The following is a 24,116-nucleotide window of genomic DNA, read 5'->3' as shown; positions in this document are numbered from 1 at the left end:
GTCACTGCTGGGGGTCACGCAAGGCGCTGGCCATAGAGACGGCGGCGCTGGCTAGAGCGGCTCAGGCTGGGGCCTGGGAGGGAGTCAGCGCCTCCGACTCTATGGTCTAGGGTGGCTGGGTTGGCGGGCTGGCCCTTTTCTTCCCGCTCTCTTGGAGGGCCGGGGTGGGGAGAGAGCTGTAGTGCCTGGCACAGTGCTGCCCTCAGCACTGCGGGGAGGCGATTCGCTGCCCCAGTGTCAGTGAAGAGAATCGCCCCCTCAGGAGCATATCCGTGAGGAGATTCCCCCCTCACTGTATGGGTCCCCCCATCCGTGAGGAGATTCCCCTGTCCCCCCCCCCAGTATCCGTGAGGAGATTCCCCCCTCACTGTATGGGCCTCCCCATCCGTGAGGAGATTCCCCCGCCCCCCCCAGTATCCGTGAGGCGATTCCCCCTCACTGTGTGGGGCCCCCCATCCGTGAGGAGATTCCCCCGCCCCCCCCTCCAGTATCCGTGAGGAGATTCCCCCCTCACTGTATGGGCCTCCCCATCCGTGAGGAGATTCCCCCGCCCCCCCCTCCAGTATCCGTGAGGCGATTCCCCCTCACTGTGTGGGGCCCCCCATCCGTGAGGAGATTCCCCCGCCCCCCCCTCCAGTATCCGTGAGGCGATTCCCCCTCACTGTGTGGGGCCCCCCATCCGTGAGGAGATTCCCCTGTTCCCCCCCCAGTATCCGTGAGGCGATTCCCCCTCACTGTGTGGGGCCCCCCATCCGTGAGGAGATTCCCCCGCCCCCCCCTCCAGTATCCGTGAGGAGATTCCCCCTCACTGTGTGGGGCCCCCCATCCGTGAGGAGATTCCCCCGCCCCCCCCTCCAGTATCCGTGAGGAGATTCCCCCCTCACTGTATGGGCCTCCCCATCCGTGAGGAGATTCCCCTGCCCCCCCCAGTATCCGTGAGGCGATTCCCCCTCACTGTGTGGGGCCCCCCATCCGTGAGGAGATTCCCCTGTTCCCCCCCCAGTATCCGTGAGGCGATTCCCCCTCACTGTGTGGGGCCCCCCATCCGTGAGGAGATTCCCCCGCCCCCCCCCTCCAGTATCCGTGAGGAGATTCCCCCTCACTGTGTGGGGCCCCCCATCCGTGAGGAGATTCCCCCGCCCCCCCCAGTATCCGTGAGGCGATTCCCCCTCACTGTGTGGGGCCCCCCATCCGTGAGGAGATTCCCCTGTTCCCCCCCCTAGTATCCGTGAGGAGATTCCCCCTCACTGTGTGGGGCCCCCCATCCGTGAGGAGATTCCCCCACCCCCCCCAGTATCCGTGAGGCGATTCCCCCTCACTGTGTGGGGCCCCCCATCCGTGAGGAGATTCCCCCGCCCCCCCTCCAGTATCCGTGAGGCGATTCCCCCTCACTGTGTGGGGCCCCCCATCCGTGAGGAGATTCCCCTGTTCCCCCCCCCAGTATCCGTGAGGAGATTCCCCCTCACTGTGTGGGGCCCCCCATCCGTGAGGAGATTCCCCCGCCCCCCCTCCAGTATCCGTGAGGAGATTCCCCCTCACTGTGTGGGGCCCCCCATCCGTGAGGAGATTCCCCCGCCCCCCATATCCATGAGGCGATTTCTTCCTCCACTTTCACAGCATTTTGTCACCCTGTTACATTCGGGCTTGTAACTGAGGAATGAGCCTCTGTCCCTACCTTCCCCTGCGGATGCTCATTCACAGACCTTTACAATACACACCAAGGGAAAAAGCTCGTCTGCTCCAGGAACTTTCCAGGCTGACTCCAGAACCTGAGGCTGAACCCTAAATTGCCACAAAGTAGCAGTCTGAGGGAAAACATCTGGCTCAATGAAATCCCTGCACCAGCCCATCTACTGTAGGGTGAAAACAAACATGGAGCCAGGCCTTCCTCACCCTACCTGCTTCACTAGGTCCACTACCTAGGGCACCAGCTAAACAATCAGAAATAAAATGATGACTGTCTGGTGGTAACCATTGCACATGAGATCTCCATCCATTTTGCCAGCCTACTGCAAATCAAGGGCTTGCCAAGTCATCCTGCAACCAGTACCAACAAAGTCACATTGTTTTTGGAGAAACCTCAACACAAATTTTGTTAGAGACAGAGATATTGAGTGTATGTTAATTAGGCACCTGGGCCAATTTAAAAACTCATCAGCATTTGGGTTGGATCAAAGCATTAGAAGAAAAAGCTGTCGGCTTTCTCTGGCATACAGAAATCACTAGAGAAATACAACCCAGTGATAATGCTACTGCTAAACCTACTGGACAGTATATATAAACCTTTTGTATTGTATGGAGTGAAGGCAGGGACCCGACCTTAGCAAATATGCTAGCTGGGACAAAATGTCACAGAAACCTTACATGCATAACTCTGCAAGTAACTATTACAACATTTATTCAATGGGCTGCAGAGCAGAGGTAGATGATTTCCACGCTTCTGGTGCCACCTCAACCGAAGCAGCAAACACTTCTCCTCTCTAAAGCACTAGAGAGCCCAAAACGAAATCCAAACAAAATCCAAACAAAATTCACTGCTATCTAACATAACTCTTGCAGCCCAGGAGCACTAAGCTGCTGAGCAATGGAACAAACAACCATCCCAGACAAATTATACAATACACCAAAAACACCAGTGTCAGAGTGACTGTGAAGAAAAGTTCGGAAAAGTTTGTTCAGAACTATCACCCTGCACATATACCTCACCGCAGTGAAATGTGCATAGCTAAGGTAGAATCTTACCAAATACAGAAACAAAGTCAGTAAACAATAGGTTGAAACTGGGAGACATAAAGCAGAGTGCAAGCCCAATGAGTAACAGCTGGCAACTAATGTGACAGAGAAGAGATCAGGATAGTGAGACACTTTGTACTCCTAATGTCCAAAATATGAGGGAATATGAAAATAACTACAAGTGGAGATAAAGGATAAAATCCCTAATGCACTTGTGAATCATGTTCTAAGGGACAGTCAACGTACCTATCTGTTTCAGGGGATAACAGGTGTACCTGCCTCAATCATAGCCTAGGCCCTGGGACCTGTGTCTTGAAAAAGATTCTGTTAAACACTTTATGGATTATAAGGAAAGGCACATAGATGACAGACATGTTGGGGAAGAGTCAACATGGCTTCTGTAAAGGGAAATCATGCCTCTCCAATCTATTAGAATTCTCTGAGGGGTTCAACAAATATGTGGACAAAGGAGGTGTAGTGGACATAGTGTACTTGGACTTTCAGAAAGCCTTTGACAAGATCCTCTCGTGCATCAGTAACTGGTTAAAAGATAGGAATAAACAGTCATTTTTCAGAGTCCTCCAAGGATCTATACTGAGACCAGTGCTGTTCAACATATTCATAAATGATCTGGAAAAAGGGTGTAAACAGTGAGGTGATAAAGTTTGCAGGCAGTATAAATTACTCAAGACAGTGAAGTCCAACACAGATGGTGGAGAGTTACAACAAAGGGATCTCACTAAACTGGGAGACAGGCTAGTAGGTGAGATGGATCATTGCCCTAACCTAATATGGCCATTCTTATGTACTACAACTGTAGTGTGGACAGTAAAATCCTGGGATGGAAGGTATTACAGGAGTACAAAGTGTTTCTGTTTTGCACTTTGTGTCAATGAGACTTAACTGATGTGTCATGGGCTGCAAATGTGTCTGCTGTCTTCCCACAAGAAAAATTAGGGCTGTATGTCTCCACAGCATTCCTTTGTCAAATAGTACATAGCAATTTAAAAGAAAAATCCAGACCCTGTTGTATATTGCATTTGACAGAGAGGAGGAGAGGCTGGGAAATTGAATGGCAAAGTATCAGCATTGAAGGAAAAGAAAAAATCCCTATTTCCTTCCAGCCCCAGTATTCTGCTGGAAAAAAGCATTTATGGAACTCTTAGATAAGAACCCATTCTGAGAAAATTAGAGTAAAATAGAAAAGACACTAGGCAGAAATTTAGTATCTTTTCATGAAATCTTAGATTTTTAGGAAATAGCACTAAATACATTCAAAACTGCAGAGACACCCTTAAATTCCAGGATCCACTATTTTTTTTCAGTGGGATTCTCTTCGTCCATTCATAATGATCCTAACCATGGTTATAAATCTGTTGCATATATTTCTGCTTCCACGGCTCTCTGCCTACGGAAGTAGAGTCTGCTAGTGAAGTCCCCCATCCCATGGCTATACTTGCTACGTGTGTCCAGTAAACACATTACTACAGGTGCTTTGCCAAGTCTCAGTGGTAGAAGTTGGGCTGATCTGCTCTAAGATGGACACAGTTGTAGGGGGCTTTAGGTATATATCTCGCTTCCAGTGAACATGTGTCTGTGCTTCACTACAGCTGATTAGACATCAAAGGAGGGTATCATTCCCCTGACTTTACAAAGCCAGTCGTTAGCATGACAGAAATTGGTCAGCAGCTGTTCCCGTCTTTGCCAAATGACAACTGCCATCCCTTCATTAATTGCTACTCTGGACTCTGCTCTTGGCAGCACTGACTTATTTGTATGCATTGACATCCAACTTCACCATATGATAATTCAGCAGCTAAAATGTCTTGTGTTGATGGCCAGAGGGAGAGGCAGATGGACGAGAAATTCAGAGCCTTGATTGGATTTCAGGCAAAAGCAGTTCAGCTGGACAGATAGTGAGCACCTTACCACCCCAAGGGGGTTGGAACAATAAATTACCCTTGAACAGAGAAATAGAACATAAATATTCAAATTGAATGCTGATGGAAACAGGCCTTGGTTATAATTTGCTTCCAAATATGCTAATGAGTCAAAAGGTCCCTGTAGTGTCTGAAGGAGATGCATAGCGACATTGCAACAGAAATGCTGGATTCTGCTGTCCTATCCCATCAATGTTCATGTCATGCAGGAATCAACTTTTTCCATAGGAGACTGAAGCCCAAAACCATTCCTCTGCAGCATGTCCTAGCTGGGAACGTAATGTTAATAGAGTCAATAAAAGTAAAAAAAAAAAAATCCTGATGTTTTAATACTGCATCTTGTATCCAAGGTGAATGTTTGTAAGAGACTTTACGATGCTAACTATGGATTCTGAGTTCTGTCTGAACAAGTGATAAAACACCGTCTATTAAGACGTTTATAAGTGGACTGGACAAAGTACTGAAGAATACACTATGGTACATAAATTATGAGATGCCATCACTTTACTAAGTGAGCACACCAGCACATCAATCAGCCTTTCAGTTATCAGCTAACTGTGCTAATCACTTGCATTGCAGTATCAGCTGCCTATATAGAATAGGGGAAAATCCTGCACTGGCCAAGGGAAGGGCAACAGATATTTTCCATTTCTTTGTTTCTGAAGCTGTTGCCTTAAGGCATGATGAAGAGAACTGTATAAAACTATTATACTTCAATGAGTATTTCATCTGCTCTCTGGGAGTTTTGTTTTTCATCAGCCTCTATATTTCAGACTGTTTGGAGCACAACATGGAAATAACAACATGGAATGTGACCTTGGAAACTTTGAATTTACTGTGTGTATGTAATTGTATGAGATTCTATAGTCTTTAGTTTTCACTTCCCTTTCACTTCAGATGCCCAGTGTGACCTTCGGTGGCCCTAATTCAAACTAAAGATGGCAGCATATTGGAAGGTATATTCAGAATTACATTATTTCAGATGCTGCTGAGTGAACTGCAGAGAGAACACACAGGGAGTATGTCTCATGCAGTTGGCCTCTGAGGTCTCTCTTCCCTTAGATTTGAGTTCTCTTAAAAAAATCTACCTTTTAAGACTTCCTACATGCAATGCAGATGCTGTGTGGCTCCAGCAAATATAAATTTCATGGCTCATTGATTAAATAGGTCATAAAAGAGTTCTAGCCTTGTATGTCTTGACAGTCTTCCAGGAGAAAAGTAAAATTCCAGCCAGCATTCTATGGTCATTCTCTTCTGTGGTCACATTCAAGGAGTGGAGAAATCCATGAAAAGTTAGAGAAGTATTATTTTTGCTAGACACATTCAGGGGGCCTGGTATATCCCATTGTGAGTGTGCAACCTCCATTAGTGTTATTTAAATAGAACTTTTCATTTTAATCAAAATGTCCCACCCTAATGTTCAGTCTCTTATTAAGGAAAACCCATTGTATGTGGACCAATGAGTGGTTTATATGGCGGAAGCCAAGCTAATTTCTCCCACCAAACTCTCTGTGCCCTGGCTCAGAAACATTCACTAACTTGCTAGCCAGAGAACAGATTTTCTTCTTGGCTCTATACATCTATAGTCTGCATGATAATAAGAATGGCCACTGGTTTAGGCCAATGGTCCATCTAACTAAGTATCCTGTTTCTGACAATGGCCAGTACTAGATGCTTCAAAGAGAATGAACAGAACAGAGCAATTATTGAGCGATACATCCCTTGTCGGCCAATCCTAGCTTCTAGCAGTCCAAGGTTTAGAGACACTCAAAGCATAGGGTTGCATCCCTGACCATCTTGTCATTGATAAATCTATCTTCCGTGAACCTATTTAATTCTTTTTTGAATCCAGTTATATTTTTGGCCTTTGAGATATCACATGGCAACAAGTTCCACAGTTGACTGTGCATTATATGAAGTAGTACTTTCTTCTGTTTGTTTTAAACTTGCTGCCTATTAATTTCAGAGGGTGACCCCTTGTTCTTGTGTTATGTGAAGGGGTAAATAACTTTTCTATTCACTTTCTTTATACCATTCATGATTTTATAGACCTCTATAATATCCCTCCTTAGTCTTCTCTTTTCTAAGTTGAACACTCCTAGTGTTTTTAATTTCACTAACATGGAAGCTGTTCCATACCCTTCTAAGCATTTTTGTTGCCCTTCTCTGCATCTTTTCCAGTTCTAATACCTATCTTTTGAGATGGGGTGACCAGAACTGCATGCAGTATTCAGGGTGTGGGCATAACATTGATTTATATAGTGGCATTATGATATTTTCTGTCTTTTTATCTATCCATTTCCTAACTACTCCTAACATTGTTAGCTCTTCTGACTGCTGTGCACATTGAGCAGATGTTTTCAGTGAACTATCCCCGATGACTCCAAGATCTCTTTCTTGGGTGGTAACAGCAAATTTAGACACCATCATCTTGTCTGTATAATTGGGATTGCTGTTTCCAGTGTGCGTTACTTTGCACTTATCAACAGTGAATTTCATCTGCCATTTTGTCACCCAGTCACCCAGTTTAGTGAGATCCCATTATAACTCTTTGCAGTCAGGTTTGGATTTAACTATCTTGACTAATTTTATATTTTGCCATCTCACTGTTTACCTCTTTTTCAAATAATTTATTAATATTTTGAACAGCACAGGTCCCAGTACAGATCCTAGGGGGATCATGCTATTTATCTTTCTCCATTGTGAAAACTGACCGTTATTCCAATCCTTTGTTTCCTACTTTTTAATATCCATGGTCGCTTGCCCAATTTATTCTGAAAAGCTATTGACTATCACATGGATGAGGATCCCTGTCTGCACTGTGCTCCCACATACAAGTGCTGGCCCAAAGATTCTCTTACACAGCTTCTCTCAGGGCCCCTGAATGTTCTGAGTTGGTGTTGCCTGTCTCTGTTGTTCACCACCCCCCTTGTTAAATTCACTTTCTGAGGCTGTGTTGAGAAGGGGAGGACAGGGATTTACATCACATGTAATTCTCAGGAGCAAAGTCACCAGATCTATTCAGCCCTTATAATAAAATAAAATACACAATGGGCAAAACGTCTAAAAAGGTTTTGGGCAGCATGTTCATTATACGGATGCCTGGATCTTGTCATCTAAGAGTTACATTTTTGAAGCCAGGAGAGAGAGATGTGTGATTCACTTTGGCCAGTGGGGGGCAGTAAAGGACCTGTCTATGTTTTTTAAAAGCTGGGATTTCTGAAAGGTGCTGGTATTTTTTTGAGGTTACATATGTACATAGGATTTGCCATACCTGGTAAAAGTACTGCTCCACCTAATCCAGGATACAGCCCCCAGCAGCAATGAATCATAGAATCATAGAATCATAGAATATCAGGGTTGGAAGGGACCTCAGGAGGTCATCTAGTCCAACCCCCTGCTCAAAGCAGGACCAATCCCCAACTAAATCTATAAATTTATGCTGTGTGTTCAGTTAAAAATCAGAGTTGTCTAAGATGTTTGCAGTACTTGCCACAGCAAATATGTGCTCTGAAGATCAGAGAGTTGCAAAGCCTGCTCTGAATGAGGAATCATCAGTTTTGCAACATTAAGATGTATTTTTCATATTCTATGACATTACATAAAAGTAAAACTACTTCCCCCTTGCATATACTACAGCTGGTTAATTTTCAAAGGTAAAATAAAAGTAAGCCTGTTTGAATTGAATAAGTAACAAAGCTTATTAGAGATACCTGATTTATATATCAGTGTCAGTTAGAAACATAACTTATTCCAATATTAGTTCATAGAATCATAGAATATCAGGGTTGGAAGGGACCCCAGAAGGTCATCTAGTCCAACCCCCTGCTCGAAGCAGGACCAATTCCCAGTTAAATCATCCCAGCCAGGGCTTTGTCAAGCCTGACCTTAAAAACCTCTAAGGAAGGAGATTCTACCACCTCCCTAGGTAACGCATTCCAGTGTTTCACCACCCTCTTAGTGAAAAAGTTTTTCCTAATATCCAATCTAAACCTCCCCCACTGCAACTTGAGACCATTACTCCTCGTTCTGTCATCTGCTACCATTGAGAACAGTCTAGAGCCATCCTCTTTGGAACCCCCTTTCAGGTAGTTGAAAGCAGCTATCAAATCCCCCCTCATTCTTCTCTTCTGCAGGCTAAACAATCCCAGCTCCCTCAGCCTCTCCTCATAACTCATGTGTTCCAGTCCCCTAATCATTTTTGTTGCCCTTCGCTGGACTCTCTCCAATTTATCCACATCCTTCTTGAAGTGTGGGGCCCAAAACTGGACACAGTACTCCAGATGAGGCCTCACCAATGTCGAATAGAGGGGAACGATCACGTCCCTCGATCTGCTCGCTATGCCCCTACTTATACATCCCAAAATGCCATTGGCCTTCTTGGCAACAAGGGCACACTGCTGACTCATATCCAGCTTCTCGTCCACTGTCACCCCTAGGTCCTTTTCTGCAGAACTGCTGCCTAGCCATTCGGTCCCTAGTCTGTAGCTGTGCATTGGGTTCTTCCGTCCTAAGTGCAGGACCCTGCACTTATCCTTATTGAACCTCATCAGATTCCTTTTGGCCCAATCTTCCAATTGGTCTAGGTCCTTCTGTATCCTATCCCTCCCCTCCAGCGTATCTACCACTCCTCCCAGTTTAGTATCATCCGCAAATTTGCTGAGAGTGCAATCCACACCATCCTCCAGATCATTTATGAAGATATTGAATAAAACCGGCCCCAGGACCGACCCTTGGGGCACTCCACTTGATACCGGCTGCCAACTAGACATGGAGCCATTGATCACTACCCGTTGAGCCCGACAATTTAGCCAGCTTTCTACCCACCTTATAGTGCATTCATCCAGCCCATACTTCCTTAACTTGCTGACAAGAATACTATGGGAGACCGTGTCAAAAGCTTTGCTAAAGTCAAGAAACAATACATCCACTGCTTTCCCTTCATCCACAGAACCAGTAATCTCATCATAAAAGGCGATTAGATTAGTCAGGCATGACCTTCCCTTGGTGAATCCATGCTGGCTGTTCCTGATCACTTTCCTCTCATGCAAGTGCTTCAGGATTGATTCTTTGAGGACCTGCTCCATGATTTTTCCAGGGACTGAGGTGAGGCTGACTGGCCTGTAGTTCCCAGGATCTTCCTTCTTCCCTTTTTTAAAGATTGCCTTATATTTCACAGAAAGGTGGAAATTCCCTGACTCGCACTTAGCCCAAAGTAGGCTAGGTCTTACCATGCACCAGTATAAACTTCCTGCAACAGCCCAACCTGGGACCTTACGACAAAGTCCTGCAGAAGTTTGAAAGGAAGAATGGATCATCGAAAGGAAGAATGGAGCATTGTGAGGAAGTGAAGTGAGCTGTAGCTCACAAAAGCTTATGCTCAAATAAATTGGTTAGTCTCTAAGGTGCCACAAGTACTCCTGTTCTTCTTACAACAAACACCATTGCCAGTAGCAGGTCGATCAAACCCCATGTTTATCGTTTCCTATAACAATAATAGGTTTGAATTGACCAATTGTTTTTCTCACAGATATTTCCATTTTCTCTGGGAAGGTTTTTCCTGTCCTACCATAGCTTTGCCAGAATTCTTAAGTCCCTTTTTACACCTATATAGTTAAATATAAGAAGTACCAAAAGTGCATTAAACAGAGTTGACCTGCTCAGGCCACTCAGTGCCTCAGCCCTGCTGTAACTCCACTGACTCCAATACATTTATTCCTACTTACACAAAGTCTGACTCTGTTGGGCAGCAGATTAGCCCCCATCATATTGTATGTATAGTTGGGGTTATTTTTTCCAGTGTGCATTACTTTACATTTATCCACATTAAATTTCATTTGCCAATTTGTTGCCCAATCACTTAGTTTTGTGAGATCTTTTTAAAGTTCTTCACAGTCTACTTTGGTCTTAACTATCTTGAGCAGTTTAGTATCATCTGCAAACTTTGCCTCACTGTTTACCCCTTTCTCCAGATCATTTATGAATAAGTTGAATAGGATTGGTCCTAGGACTGACCCTTGGGGAACACCACTAGTTACCCCTCTCCATTCTGAAAATTTACCATTTATTTGTACCCTTTGTTCCCTGTCTTTTAACCAGTTCTCAATCCATGAAAGGATCTTCCCTCTTATCCCATGACAACTTAATTTACATAAGAGCCTTTGGTGAGGGACCTTGTCAAAGGCTTTCTGGAAATCTAAGTACACTATGTCCACTGGATCCCACTTGTCCACATGTTTGTTGACCCCCTCAAAGAACTCTTATAGATTAGTAAGACGTGATCTCCCTTTACAGAAACCATGTTGACTTTTGCGCAACAATTTATGCTCTTCTATGTGTCTGACAATTTTATTCTTTACTATTTCAATTAATTTGCCTGGTACTGACATTAGACCTACTGGTCTGTAATTGCCAGGATCACCTCTAGAACCCTTCTTAAATATTGGCATTACATTAGCTATCTTCCAGTTATTGGGTACAGTAGCTGATTTAGAGGACAGGTTACAAACCATAGTTTATAGTTCTGCAATTTCACATTTGAGTTCATTTCTCCTTTAAAAGAATAATTTTGTTGAAGTTCTTTGAGACTGAGTTATGTGTCTCTGGTTGTGCTACCCAAGACATGCCTGCTGACACTGAGGCCTGACCAAGCTGCACATGACACCAGCATCTGTCACAATGACCCTTAACAGAGCAACAGGGAGAAGCCAGCATTGTTCTGCTAGCAGCCAAATTACCCTTTGCTGGAGTGGTGAATTCCTCTGGAGTCTTGTGACGTACACTCAGTGATCTACGTACAGTGCATGACATTTCTCTGGGCACACTCTTATAGCTAGTGTTCATGAAATGCCTCAATCTGACCTCAAGTGCTTTTCCTAGGATGGGGAGACTGATTAAAAAAATATGTAAAGCCAGCATGACTTCATCATTTCCATTATCCATTTTCAGAGAGTCTTCATTGGACATAAGTAATCCACCATCCATAGAATTAGCCTTAAAGGGTCCTATAAATCTAATTTCTCCCACATCCAGTACCCCCTGCCCTCCTAAACTGGAGGGAGCTCAGAGAAGAACAACAAAAATGATCTGTGGTTGGAAGTACTGATGGGGTAAGGCTAAAAGAGCTAAACATTTATAAGTTTCAGAGTAACAGCCGTGTTAGTCTGTATTCGCAAAAAGAAAAGGAGTACTTGTGGCACCTTAGAGACTAAACAATTTATGTGAGCATAAGCTTTCGTGAGCTACATCCGATGAAGTGAGCTGTAGCTCATGAAAGCTTATGCTCAAATAAATTGGTTAGTCTCTAAGGTGCCACAAGTACTCCTTTTCTTTTTGCAAACTTTTATAACGCAGCTGGGAGATGACAAAGTGGGTTCATAAATCATATCTGCACATATCTGAAGGATGTAAAAGCCAAGAAGAGGAGCAATGATTTGGGGTTGTACACTGGGGTACAATGAGACTGAATCAAGAAAGGGAACATGTATTATTTTATTCTTCATTCAATCTCTGACATGAACTAGGCACTCTAGGCTGGCTCTCAGGAAAACCTCCCCGACAGTGAGATGTTTCAGTCTAGGGAATAGTCTCCGAAGGGAAGCCAAAGAAGTCCTGTTGCTTGGGCTTTGAAAACTAGACTGGACAAACCACTAGAAAAAATGGCCTATGGGAATCAATCCTGCTGTAGTATGGAGTTGGACCAGATGGCCTAGCAAGGCTTTCCCAGCTTTCACATCTGTGATCAAAAAGCTGGTGCTCTTACAGAGCTCTAAAGGGAGAGAGAGGGAGTGACTATATTTTGTTGAAGCTTTGCTCTCCAAGGAAAGGAGTAAGGAAATGAAGGACAGTGCTGACAATTCCACTGCAGTCAGGCTGTCACGCTTATTAATGTTTAACAGGTAAATAAGCCACCTCCATAGTAAGTACACTGGGGCCCATTCAAGCAATGCTACATTGCCTCAGCACATCACATGTCTCTATCAGCAGAAATGATGGATCAGAACAATTTACCTCCTCTGTAGGAGCACTGGCTGGGTCCATGCATCTGTCCTCGGACTGATGAATGAATGAGACACCCCCATACTTCCTACTTGCACTGTTTACACTTTGCCCCCCGGGAACTCAACCCAGCTGCGAGGATTTTGAAGGATGAGAGTGCCATAACCCTGTTAATAGTAGCAGACCAGGGAGGGGAATATCCATGTGGGCGCCCTCTGGGGAGTGACAGGAGTGCATCAGGTTTTGTGACAGCTGAGGCAGGTCAGTTATATCAGATGGCTGCTATTTGGTGGAAAACACAATTGCTTTAGGCCAGAGAGATCAGAATGACCAGATGACAAAAGGGAGGCCTCTTTCTGCACTCAGAAAAAACTGGGGGCACTAATACATGCTCTAATGCCCACTGCCATGGAAATCCAGCACTAGTGAAGTAATTGGTATTGTTTGGCTTTCACGTTGACTTGCACACTTACATGAAATCCCGTGCTGAAATACAAGAGACTCTGGAGTAACAAAGTGTGAGGGACTGTTGTTGATTGGAATGTATACAAACTGTTCCTGCTATCTGAGGGTTATGCTGCTGTAGCCAAGGAGTGAATTCCTCATGTATTGACGAGGTTCTGCTGCTGTTTCCTTGGCATCTGTTAATTATTTTAAAAATGCCCCAAAAACTCCAGGTCTAGTCCTGATTGTCCTGTCTGCTACCTGAACAAAGAGGTGATAGGAGAATATCTGATTAGACCATAAATCTCATAGGAAACCATCAGAATTCACCTGAAAGCAGTGTTACACAAACAATAGGATGTGATGAGAGCATTATAGTGTCAGCATCAGTTCATCGCCAGGTTAGGTTTACTGCAATCAGTTATTTTTGTCATTCCAGTTTATCTTCTTATGCCAGGACACAATCTAACATGGGCTGGCCTCGGCTTTTGTGTATTTGACCTGAAATTCCCTCTTTAAAGAGGAATGCCGTAAGTTTTATAACCTGCTGCCCTCTAATAGACATTCCACCTCAGAGTAGTCCCCTTAACTCTCATTCTTGCCAGAGCCAGAGGCAACACATATGTGTGTGTGGGGTGGGGGGGATGGGGATGTGGGGTCATGCCCCCCCACCCTGATTTCTGCCAGGGTATATATGCCCTGCCCTGAAACCCACTTCATACCACCAGAACCTTTAAATTGTTCAACCTTCCCCTCCCCCACCCCTCCCAACTAGCAACAGTTAAACATAGTCTTTGGCCAGCTGTATGAGTTAGATGGATACAGCACAGTTCACTCTTGGTATGTGGTTCTACTATGCCAAACTCAGAAGTGCTGTGCATGCTGGAGAGAGCTAACATCTCTCTCTCTCCCCACTCCACCTCTTTATTCAATTTATGACGCTGGATTCTTCCCTTTATGTGGCAAATAATACAAAAATCCTGAGGAGAGAAGCTAAATTTCCAAATCTTGAGCCAGCAATGCACAACGAGTCTATACACAGAGAGAGCCAGAGATGCTGTGTTTCTTTGAGCATCCCCTATCAGCTTATACACACCATGTATGTGGAGCAAGGTAAGGCAATTTCACTTAACCTGCCTACTCCAGGATCAATGCAATCACCTCACTGCCAAGTAAAGCAGAAATTGGAAGACTCTGTGCAGTGCTATGCATGAAGTCTGAGGGGCTCAGCATAGCCTGCTGCCCTGATGTGATCTGAAATCACTGAACACACTGACCTGAGCTGGGAGGATCCAGGAGATTCCCCCACTAAACAGTGTTTGTCATGGTGTTAGACAGTCCCATGCCCAGCACAGGGCAGCATCGGTTCCCCTTAGAATCCTGCAGTACTCAGCATTCATATGACAGGTTTAGGTTAAGGGGGAGAAGTTACATTTTGATCAAATCAAGGAATTCTCCCCCTCGAGACATAGGCACAGCAAAGACTGGAAAGAGCCAGCCAGCCTCCTGTAACACAGACTCTTTATTCCAGGGCACCATGGCATCATCTTGACCATATCTGACCCATTAGGGGAGCTGGGTCGTGATATTTTGGTGGAGAGGGGAAGCTCAATCGAACACTCATCAATGAGTGCAAATACAAGCAATTGAAAAGCTATTGCTGGGGGCCAGTGTGGTCTCCCAGGCTCTACAGAGAAGCTTCACACCATTTCTTTCCCTTCCCTGGTGAGTGTGGACCTTTTAACATGATTCATGCACAATTCTTTGCATGTGATTTCTAATGTCTCTGTGACTCAATTAAATACTTCTAGAGCTGGACTGAAGCAGATCTGCCGTGGGGACTGCCAGAGGGGCTGAGCACCAAGAGGGCCAAAAGACAGGCTGATGTGAGAATGAGAGAATAATAGGCAGGAATGCATCAGTGAATGGATTCACTAGACAAGGCTCACATTGTCGTGACATCAAGGTCACAGGTAAACCCAGAGGCCTTCATGAACATTGATTTCCAGTCTCTGTTTCACTCCAACTCCCAGGTCTTTTTGAGGTCTCAGCTGTAATTACCTGGTGGAAACACCACAGATATCACTGGCAACTGCCTCCTCTTTACAGGATCACAGTAATTATGTTGATTTATGCTGTTGAAGTGAAAATGAGCAATCTGGTGATGTAACTGAAATTACTGTGTCCCCGTCCCTGCTCTATTCCACCTGGCTGTGCTGCAACTTGAACCGTCTCCCACTGCAATTAAGTGCCACAGTCACTGAACCCAGAACAGGAAGAGAACACTCCCACTGACTTTTTGTCACATTTCCCTTGTGTTATCCAGACCGGTGACCTGCTAGGTCACTCTAATCCTTGACTCTGGGAGCCAGCCAATCTCTCTGGTCCCAGACACAACCCTAGGAACCTCTGTCTTGCAGTGTCCAGTTATGCCCGCTGGATGTTGCAAGCTTATATGAGTTCATCAATTTAACAAAGAAATTGATATGTACCAGGCTTATTATCCCAAGGGAGTCTCTGACACGCTTCAAACCAAACACACTGATTCAGGTAGAACAAACAAACAGATTTATTAACTACAAAGATAGATTTTAAGTGATTATATGTCAAAGCATAACAAGTCGGATTTGGTGAAATAAAATGAAAGCAAAACGCATTCTAAGCTGATCTTAACACTTTCAATGCCCTTACAAACTTTTAGATGCTTCTCACCAGAGACTGGCTGGTTGCCCTTCGGCCAGGCTCTCCCCTTTGATCAGTGCTTCGGTCGCTTGGTATGGTGTCTGTAGCTGTGGGTGGAAGAGAGAAAGAGAACACGGCAAATATCTCTCCCTTTTATCATGTTCTTTCTTCCCTCTTGGCTTTCCCCCCCCCCCCAGAGTAAGGTGAACATTACCTCATCGCAGTCCCAAACTGACCAAAGGAAATGGGGGGTGACTCACTTGAGAGTCCAACAGATCCTTTTGTTGCTGCCTAGGCCAGCATCTTTTGTTCCTGTGAGGCTGGGCTGGGTTTGTCCCATACATGCCCTGATGAGGTGTGAACTGCCTCTCTGCTCTTGGAGAGTTTTTGCCTGGGCTTATTTTAAGCCATGAGGACACATTTTCAGCCTCATAACTATATACATGAAATTATAACCTATAACATTACTGTAACAACAATTACTATAACATCACTATAACAACAATGCTTAGTGCATCATGAGCCTCCGAAGACACCCAACATGACAAACTTTGCATTGAATACCACACAACCATTTTACAAGGATGAACATGGGGGTGTTGGGTGTTCCACCGAGGTACAGAGCGTCACATTTTCAAAGCCAATTCTAATAGTATCAACCTGTCGCTCACCTCACAAAGGAGATGGACAGTGCAGGGTGCTGAGCAATGAGACACATCTGCCACTCTGCTATCCCCAGTCTATGTACATGGAGAGAGGGATTGAAATAATAACACATGGCATGGTTGATAATGTCAGTATAAAAATTCCCATTGCCTTCCGTGGTACAGGATCTGGCCCTACATCACTCCATCACCTTGAAATCCTCTGCTTGGTGGTAGCATTGCTGCATGCTCACCATGGAAACCTGGCAGCGTGGATTCCCCCACACGCTGTAGAGGACTGCAGCATAAGAGATGTCGTGTGGTCCTGGGGCCCCACGTTTGCATACATTGTGTTGGTATGGCAATGTATATAGTGTCTTTAACACCTAGGCGCATATGTTCCCAGAAGACACTGGACAGTAGACAAAGTATAATGAAATTGTCTGGTTTCTCTGGTAACAGGGATGTGTGGCACAATGCTTTGCATTGTAACTCTGTAGGAGACATATCCTATGCAGAGGATCTGGAATTTCACTTCCTACACCAAAGCAATCTCCTTTCCCACAAACCAGTAAGGATGAGAGTCCCCTCATGGTGCCCAGTAACCTCAAAATCCTCAGCCTTGTTACAGTGGGCATGATGGACACATGGCCATCTTTAAATCTGCCCCTTCATTTTAAGCTCACTCTGCTGCAGCTGCTGCTGATCCACCACACAGACGGGGCTCTGAGCTGACTGTGCCACTGGTGAGTCTACTAGCCTTTTGGGGACAACTTGTCCTGACAGTGAATGAGGGCAGAGTAGGGATAACATAACAGATTAACCAAAAGGAGGGGTGGAGAGGGAACGTTATCTAACCCCTCTGCCACTGCATGTCAGAAGTCAGAAAATTGGAGCTCAGTACTTAGGTACCACAGAGATGAACAATTTAAATGCCAAGGCAGAGAGGAAGATCCAGGGCTTGCCAGTGTCAAAGTGCTGGCTCGTTTGCAAGGCTAGTCTGCACACAAATCACCATGTTTGTGGAGGTGGACCAAAAACCCAGTGATCACATGGCACAGAGGTCAAGCGTTCTGACAAGGGATGAGAGAAACTGGACAGTCATCACAAGGGCCCATAAGAACATTCCCCAATGATGACTAACAAATACATTTATCAAGCACACACCTGCAGTTTCATTCCATCAGCTGATCTTCAGGAACCACGGAAAGGACAGAAGAGGATGATTCCATACAGAACAAAGCTGCATGAAGGGTGACTACTCTGTGCATACCTATAATTACATATAATAGTATTATACCCTGCTATTAGAAGCCAGCTTCAATAGACACAGCATTATATCTCCCAACTATCCTCCACATCAGAGTAGTTGCTGGTATATTTATTGTGTGACATAAACAGCTCCTTTCCACCTAATACATATTTATTCCAGAAATGAAAGCAGAGTGTGTTTTGCCTTAAACACCCAAGGTTTGTAGCAGAATAGGACTGCAAAGTAATGCAGTGCTGTGCCTTTAAGAAAAAACAGGCTTTATCCAGCAGAAAATGTCTGCTGTTCAGAGAGCATTGGGACTCAATTTTGAAAAGACAAAGCAGCAAACACATATATCACACAGTCACATGTAAGCGCACACACACCTCCCCACAGCTTTTCATTAAAGGTGTAACGAGACCAGCCTATAGTGCATTCACTGACTGCCAATAGGGACCAGAGAGACAAGGTGGGGGAGGTAATGTCTTCTATTGCACCAACTTCCAATTGGTTGGTGAGAGAGATGAGCTTTTGAGCCACACAGGTCTCCCTGAGGTCCAGAAAAGGTACTCTGAGTGTTACAGCTAAATGCAATCTCCTTTCCTGCAAACCAGATTGTTTATCATAAGTAATTACACATATTTCCAGGGATCATTCAAGGTGAAGGCTACAACAACATTGCATGCACTAAGGCACAGAGACAGAGCAGAACCAAGACATGGAGAAATGTCCCCTTGAACTTTGGGGCATTCAAAATCCAGACTGAAATTGTGCTACTATTGCGCTGTCAGTCTGGTGTGTGTGCTTTGAGAGGCAATTTCCTGTCATTATTTAAGGACCACAGGAACCAGGAAAGAGGCTGGACACAAGCTTTGGGAAGACTTTGCCCAGTCCTATGGGGCCCTCACATCAGATAGTTCTGAAGTAGTTTGGGAGTGCCCTAACTAAGGGTATGTCTACACTATGAAATTAGGTCAAATTTATAGAAGTCGGTTTTGTAGAAAGTGTTTTTATAGTCGATTGTGTGTGTCCCCACACAAATGCTCTAAGTGCATGTAGTCGGCGGAGTGTGTCCACAGTACCGAGGCAACCGTCGACTTCCGGAGCGTTGCACTGTGGGTAGCTATCCCACAGTTCCCACAGTCTCTGCCGCCCATTTGAATTCTGGGTAGAAATCCCAGTGCCTGATGGGGCTAAAACATTATCGCGGGTGGTTCTGGGTACTGGGTGGTTCTCCCTCCTTCTGTGAAAGCAAGGGCAGACAATTGTTTTGCGCCTTTTTTCTTGAGTTACCTGTGCAGACGCCATACCACGGCAAGCATGGAGCCCGCTCAGCTAACCGTCACTGTATGTCTCCTGGGTGCTGGCAGACGCGGTACTGCATTGCTACACAGAAGCAGTTTATTGCCTTTTGGCAGCAGACAGTGCAGTATGACTGGTAGCCGTCATCAACGTAGTTCTGGGTGCTCTTTTAACTGACCTCAATGAGGTCAGGGGCACCTGGGCAAACGTGGGAGTGACTCAGCCAGGTCATTTCCCTTTTAAGTTTCGTCTCATGGCGATTGAGACCTACTGGCAGTGCACTGTCTTTTAATCAGCAGCCAGTAGAAGATGATGGCCAGCAGTCATACTGCACCATCTCTGCCGAGCACCCAGGAGATGACGTTGGCTAGCGGTCGTACTGCACAGTCTGCTGCCAGCAAGATGTATAAAGATACATGAAGTGGCTCAAAACAAGAAATAGACCAGATTTGTTTTGTATTCATTTTCTCCTCCCTCCCTCCGTGAAATCAACGGCCTGCTAAACCCAGTTTTGAGTTCTATCCTTGAGGTTTTGAGTTCTATCCTTGAGGGGGCCATTCTGTTTCTCACAAAGCCACCCCCTTTGTTGATTTTAATTCCCTGTAAGCCAACCCTGTAAGCCATGTCGTCAGTCACCCCTCCCTCCATCAGGGCAATGGCAGACAATTGTTCTGTGCCTTTTTTCTGTGCAGATGCCATACCACAGCAAGCATGGAGCCCGCTCAGATCACTTTGGCAATTAGGAGCACATTAAACACCACACGCATTATCCAGCAGTATATGCAGCACCAGAACCTGGCAAAGCGAAACCGGGTGGGTAGGCGACGTCAGTGCGGTGACGAGAGTGATGAGGACATAGACACAGACTTCTCTCAAAGCACGGGCCCTGGCAATGTGGGCATCATGATGCTAATGGGGCAGGTTCATGCGGTAGAACGCGGATTCTGGGCTCAGGAAACAAGCACAGACTGGTGGGACCCGCATAGTGTTGCAGGTCTGGGATGATTCCCAGTGGCTGCGAAACTTTCGCATGCATAAGGGCACTTTCATGGAACTTTGTGACTTGCTTTCCCCTGCCCTGAGACGCAAGAATACCAAGATGAGAGCAGCCCTCACAGTTGAGAAGTGAGTGACAATAACCCTGTGGAAGCTTGCAACACCAGACAGCTACCGGTCAGTCGGGAATCAATTTGGAGTGGGCAAAGCTACTATGGGGGCTGCTGATGCAAGTAGCTCACGCAATCAAAGATCTGCTGATATCAAGGGTAGTGACCCTGGGAAATGTGCAGGTCATAGTGGATGGCTTTGCTGCAATGGGATTCCCTAACTGTGGTGGGGCCATAGATGGAACCCATATCCCTATCTTGGCACTGGAGTACCAAGCCAGCGAGTACATAAACCGCAAGGGGTACTTTTCAATAGTGCTGCAAGCACTGGTGGATCACAAGGGACGTTTCACCAACATCAACGTGGGACGGCCGGGAAAGGTACATGACGCTCGCATCTCCAGGAACTCTGGTCTGTTTCAAAAGCTGCAGGAAGGGACTTTATTCCCAGACCGGAAAATAACCGTTGGGGATGTTGAAATGCCTATAGTTATCCTTGGGGACCCAGCCTACCCCTTAATGCCATGGCTCATGAAGCCATACACAGGCAGCCTGGACAGTAGTCAGGAGCTGTTCAACTACAGGCTGAGCAAGTGCAGAATGGTGGTAGAATGTGCATTTGGACATTTAAAAGCGCGCTGGCGCAGTTTACTGACTCGGTTAGACCTCAGCAAAACCAATATTCCCACTGTTATTACTGCTCGCTGTGCACTCCACAATATCTGTGAGAGTAAGGGGGAGACGTTTATGGCGGGGTGCAAGGTTGAGGCAAATCGCCTGGCCGCTGGTTACACGCAGCCCGACACCAGGGCAGTTAGAAGAGCACAGGAGGGCGCGGTGCGCATCAGGGAAGCTTTGAAGACCAATTTCATGACTGGCCAGGCTACGGTGTGAAAGTTCTGTTTGTTTCTCCTTGATGAAACCCCCCACCCCTTGGTTCACTCTACTTCCCTGTAAGCTAACCAACCTTCCCTCCTCCCTTTGATCACCACTTGCAGAGGCAATAAAGTCATTGTTGCTTCACATTCATGCATTCTTTATTAATTCATCACACAAATAGGGGGATAACTACCAAGGTAGTCCAGGAGGGGTGGTGGAGGAGAGAAGCACCAGGAAGGGTGGTGGAGGAGGGAAGGACAAGGCCACACAGCACTTTAAAAGTTTAAAACTTTAAAATTTATTGAATGCCATCCTTCTGTTGCTTGGGCAATCCTCTGGGGTGGAGTGGCTGGGTGGCCGGAGGCCCCCACCCCCACGTTCTTTGGCGTCTGGGTATGGAGGCTATGGAACTTGGGGAGGAGGGCGGTTGGTTACACAGGGGCTGTAGCGGTGGTCTGTGCTCCTGCTGCCTTTCCTGCAGCTCAACCATACGCTGGAGCATATTAGTTTGATCCTCCAGCAGCCTCAGCATTGAATCCTGCCTCCTCTCATCATGCTTCCACCACCTTTTCAGCTTCAGCCCTCTCTTCAGCCTGCCACTTACTCTCTTCAGCCTGCCACCTCTCCTCCCGGTCATTTTGTGCTTTCCTGCACTCTGACATTGTCTGCCTCCACGCATTCGTCTGTGCTCTGTCAGTGTGGGAGGACAGCATGAGCTCAGAGAACATTTCATCGCGAGTGCATTTTTTTCGCCTTCTAATCTTCACTAGCCTCTGGGAAGGCCTTTTATGATGAGATTACTGGTTCTGTGGATGAAGGGAAAGCAGTGGATGTATTGTTTCTTGACTTTAGCAAAGCTTTTGACACGGTCTCCCACAGTATTCTTGTCAGCAAGTTAAGGAAGTATGGGCTGGATGAATGCACTATAAGGTGGGTAGAAAGCTGGCTAGATTGTCAGGCTCAACGGGTAGTGATCAATGGCTCCATGTCTAGTTGGCAGCCGGTATCAAGTGGAGTGCCCCAAGGGTCGGTCCTGGGGCCGGTTTTGATCACTATCTTCATAAATGATCTGGAGGATGGTGTGGATTGCACTCTCAGCAAATTTGCGGATGATACTAAACTGGGAGGAGTGGTAGATACGCTGGAGGGGAGGGATAGGATACAGAAGGACCTAGACAAATTGGAGGATTGGGCCAAAAGAAATCTGATGAGGTTCAATAAGGATAAGTGCAGGGTCCTGCACTTAGGACGGAAGAACCCAATGCACAGCTACAGACTAGGGACCGAATGGCTAGGCAGCAGTTCTGCAGAAAAGGACCTAGGGGTGACAGTGGACGAGAAGCTGGATATGAGTCAGCAGTGTGCCCTTGTTGCCAAGAAGGCCAATGGCATTTTGGGATGTATAAGTAGGGGCACAGCGAGCAGATCGAGGGACGTGATCGTTCCCCTCTATTCGACATTGGTGAGGCCTCATCTGGAGTACTGTGTCCAGTTTTGGGCCCCACACTACAAGAAGGATGTGGATAAATTGGAGAGAGTCCAGCGAAGGGCAACAAAAATGATTAGGGGTCTGGAACACATGACTTATGAGGAGAGGCTGAGGGAGCTGGGATTGTTTAGCCTGCAGAAGAGAAGAATGAGGGGGGATTTGATAGCTGCTTTCAACTACCTGAAAGGGGGTTCCAAAGAGGATGGCTCTAGACTGTTCTCAATGGTAACAGATGACAGAACGAGGAGTAATGGTCTCAAGTTGCAGTGGGGGAGGTTTAGATTGGATATTAGGAAAAACTTTTTCACTAAGAGGGTGGTGAAACACTGGAATGCGTTACCTAGGGAGGTGGTAGAATCTCCTTCCTTAGAGGTTTTTAAGGTCAGGCTTGATAAAGCCCTGGCTGAGATGATTTAACTGGGAATTGGTCCTACTTCGAGCAGGGGGTTGGACTAGATGACCTTCTGGGGTCCCTTCCAACCCTGATATTCTATGATTCTATGATTCTAAGGAGAAGATCCTGTGATCCTTGAAACACATGCAGCTGGTGGAGGAAAAAAAAAGGGACAGTGGTATTTAAAAAGACACATTTTATAGAACAATGGGTACACTCTTTCACGGTAAACCTTGCTGTTAACATTACATACATAGCTCATGTGCTTTTGTTCCAAGGTCGCATTTTGCCTCCCCCCAGCGCGTGGCTAGCCCCTCCACTCTCCCCCATCCCTGTGGCTAACTGCGGGGAACATTTCTGTTCAGCCACAGGCAAACAGCCCAGCAGGAACGGGCACCTCTGAATGTCCCCTTAAGAAAAGCACCCTATTTCAACCAGGTGACCATGAATGATATCACTCTCCTGAGGATAACACAGAGAGTTAAAGAACAGATGTTGTTTGAATGCCAGCAAACATACACTGCAATGCTTTGTTCTCCAATGATTCTTGACTACGTGCTACTGGCCTGGAGTGGTAAAGTGTCCTACCATGGTGGATGGAATAAGGCTGCCCTCCCCAGAAACCTTTTGCAAAGGCTTTGGGAGTACATCCAGGAGAGCCACGAATGCCAGGACAAATTAATAATTAAACATGCTTGCTTTTAAACCAGGTATAGTATTTTAAAAGGTAGAATCATAGAATCATAGAATATCAGGGTTGGAAGGGACCTCAGGAGGTCATCTAGTCCAACCCCCTGCTCAAAGCAGGACCAATCCCCAACTAAATCATCTCAGCCACGGCTTTGTCAAGCCTGACCTTAAAAATATCTAAGGAAGGAGATTCCACCACCTCCCTAGGTAACGCATTCCAGTGTTTCACCACCCTCCTAGTGAAAAAGTTTTTCCTAATATCCAACCTAAACCTCCCCCACTGCAACTTGAGACCATTACTCCTTGTTCTGTCATCAGCTACCACTGAGAACAGTCTAGAGCCATCCTCTTTGGAACCTCCTTTCAGGTAGTTGAAAGCAGCTATCAAATCCCTCCTCATTCTTCTCTTCCGCAGACTAAACAATCCCAGTTCCCTCAGCCTCTCCTCATAACTCATGTGTTCCAGTCCCCTAATCATTTTTGTTGCCCTCTGCTGGACGTTTTCCAATTTTTCCACATCCTTCTTATAGTGTGGGGCCCAAAACTGGACACAGTACTCCAGA

This window comes from Lepidochelys kempii, chromosome 27 (genome assembly GCF_965140285.1).
Source record: "Lepidochelys kempii isolate rLepKem1 chromosome 27, rLepKem1.hap1, whole genome shotgun sequence".
Classification (NCBI taxonomy): domain Eukaryota; kingdom Metazoa; phylum Chordata; order Testudines; family Cheloniidae; genus Lepidochelys; species Lepidochelys kempii.
Note: the sequence above shows the minus strand (reverse complement) of the source record.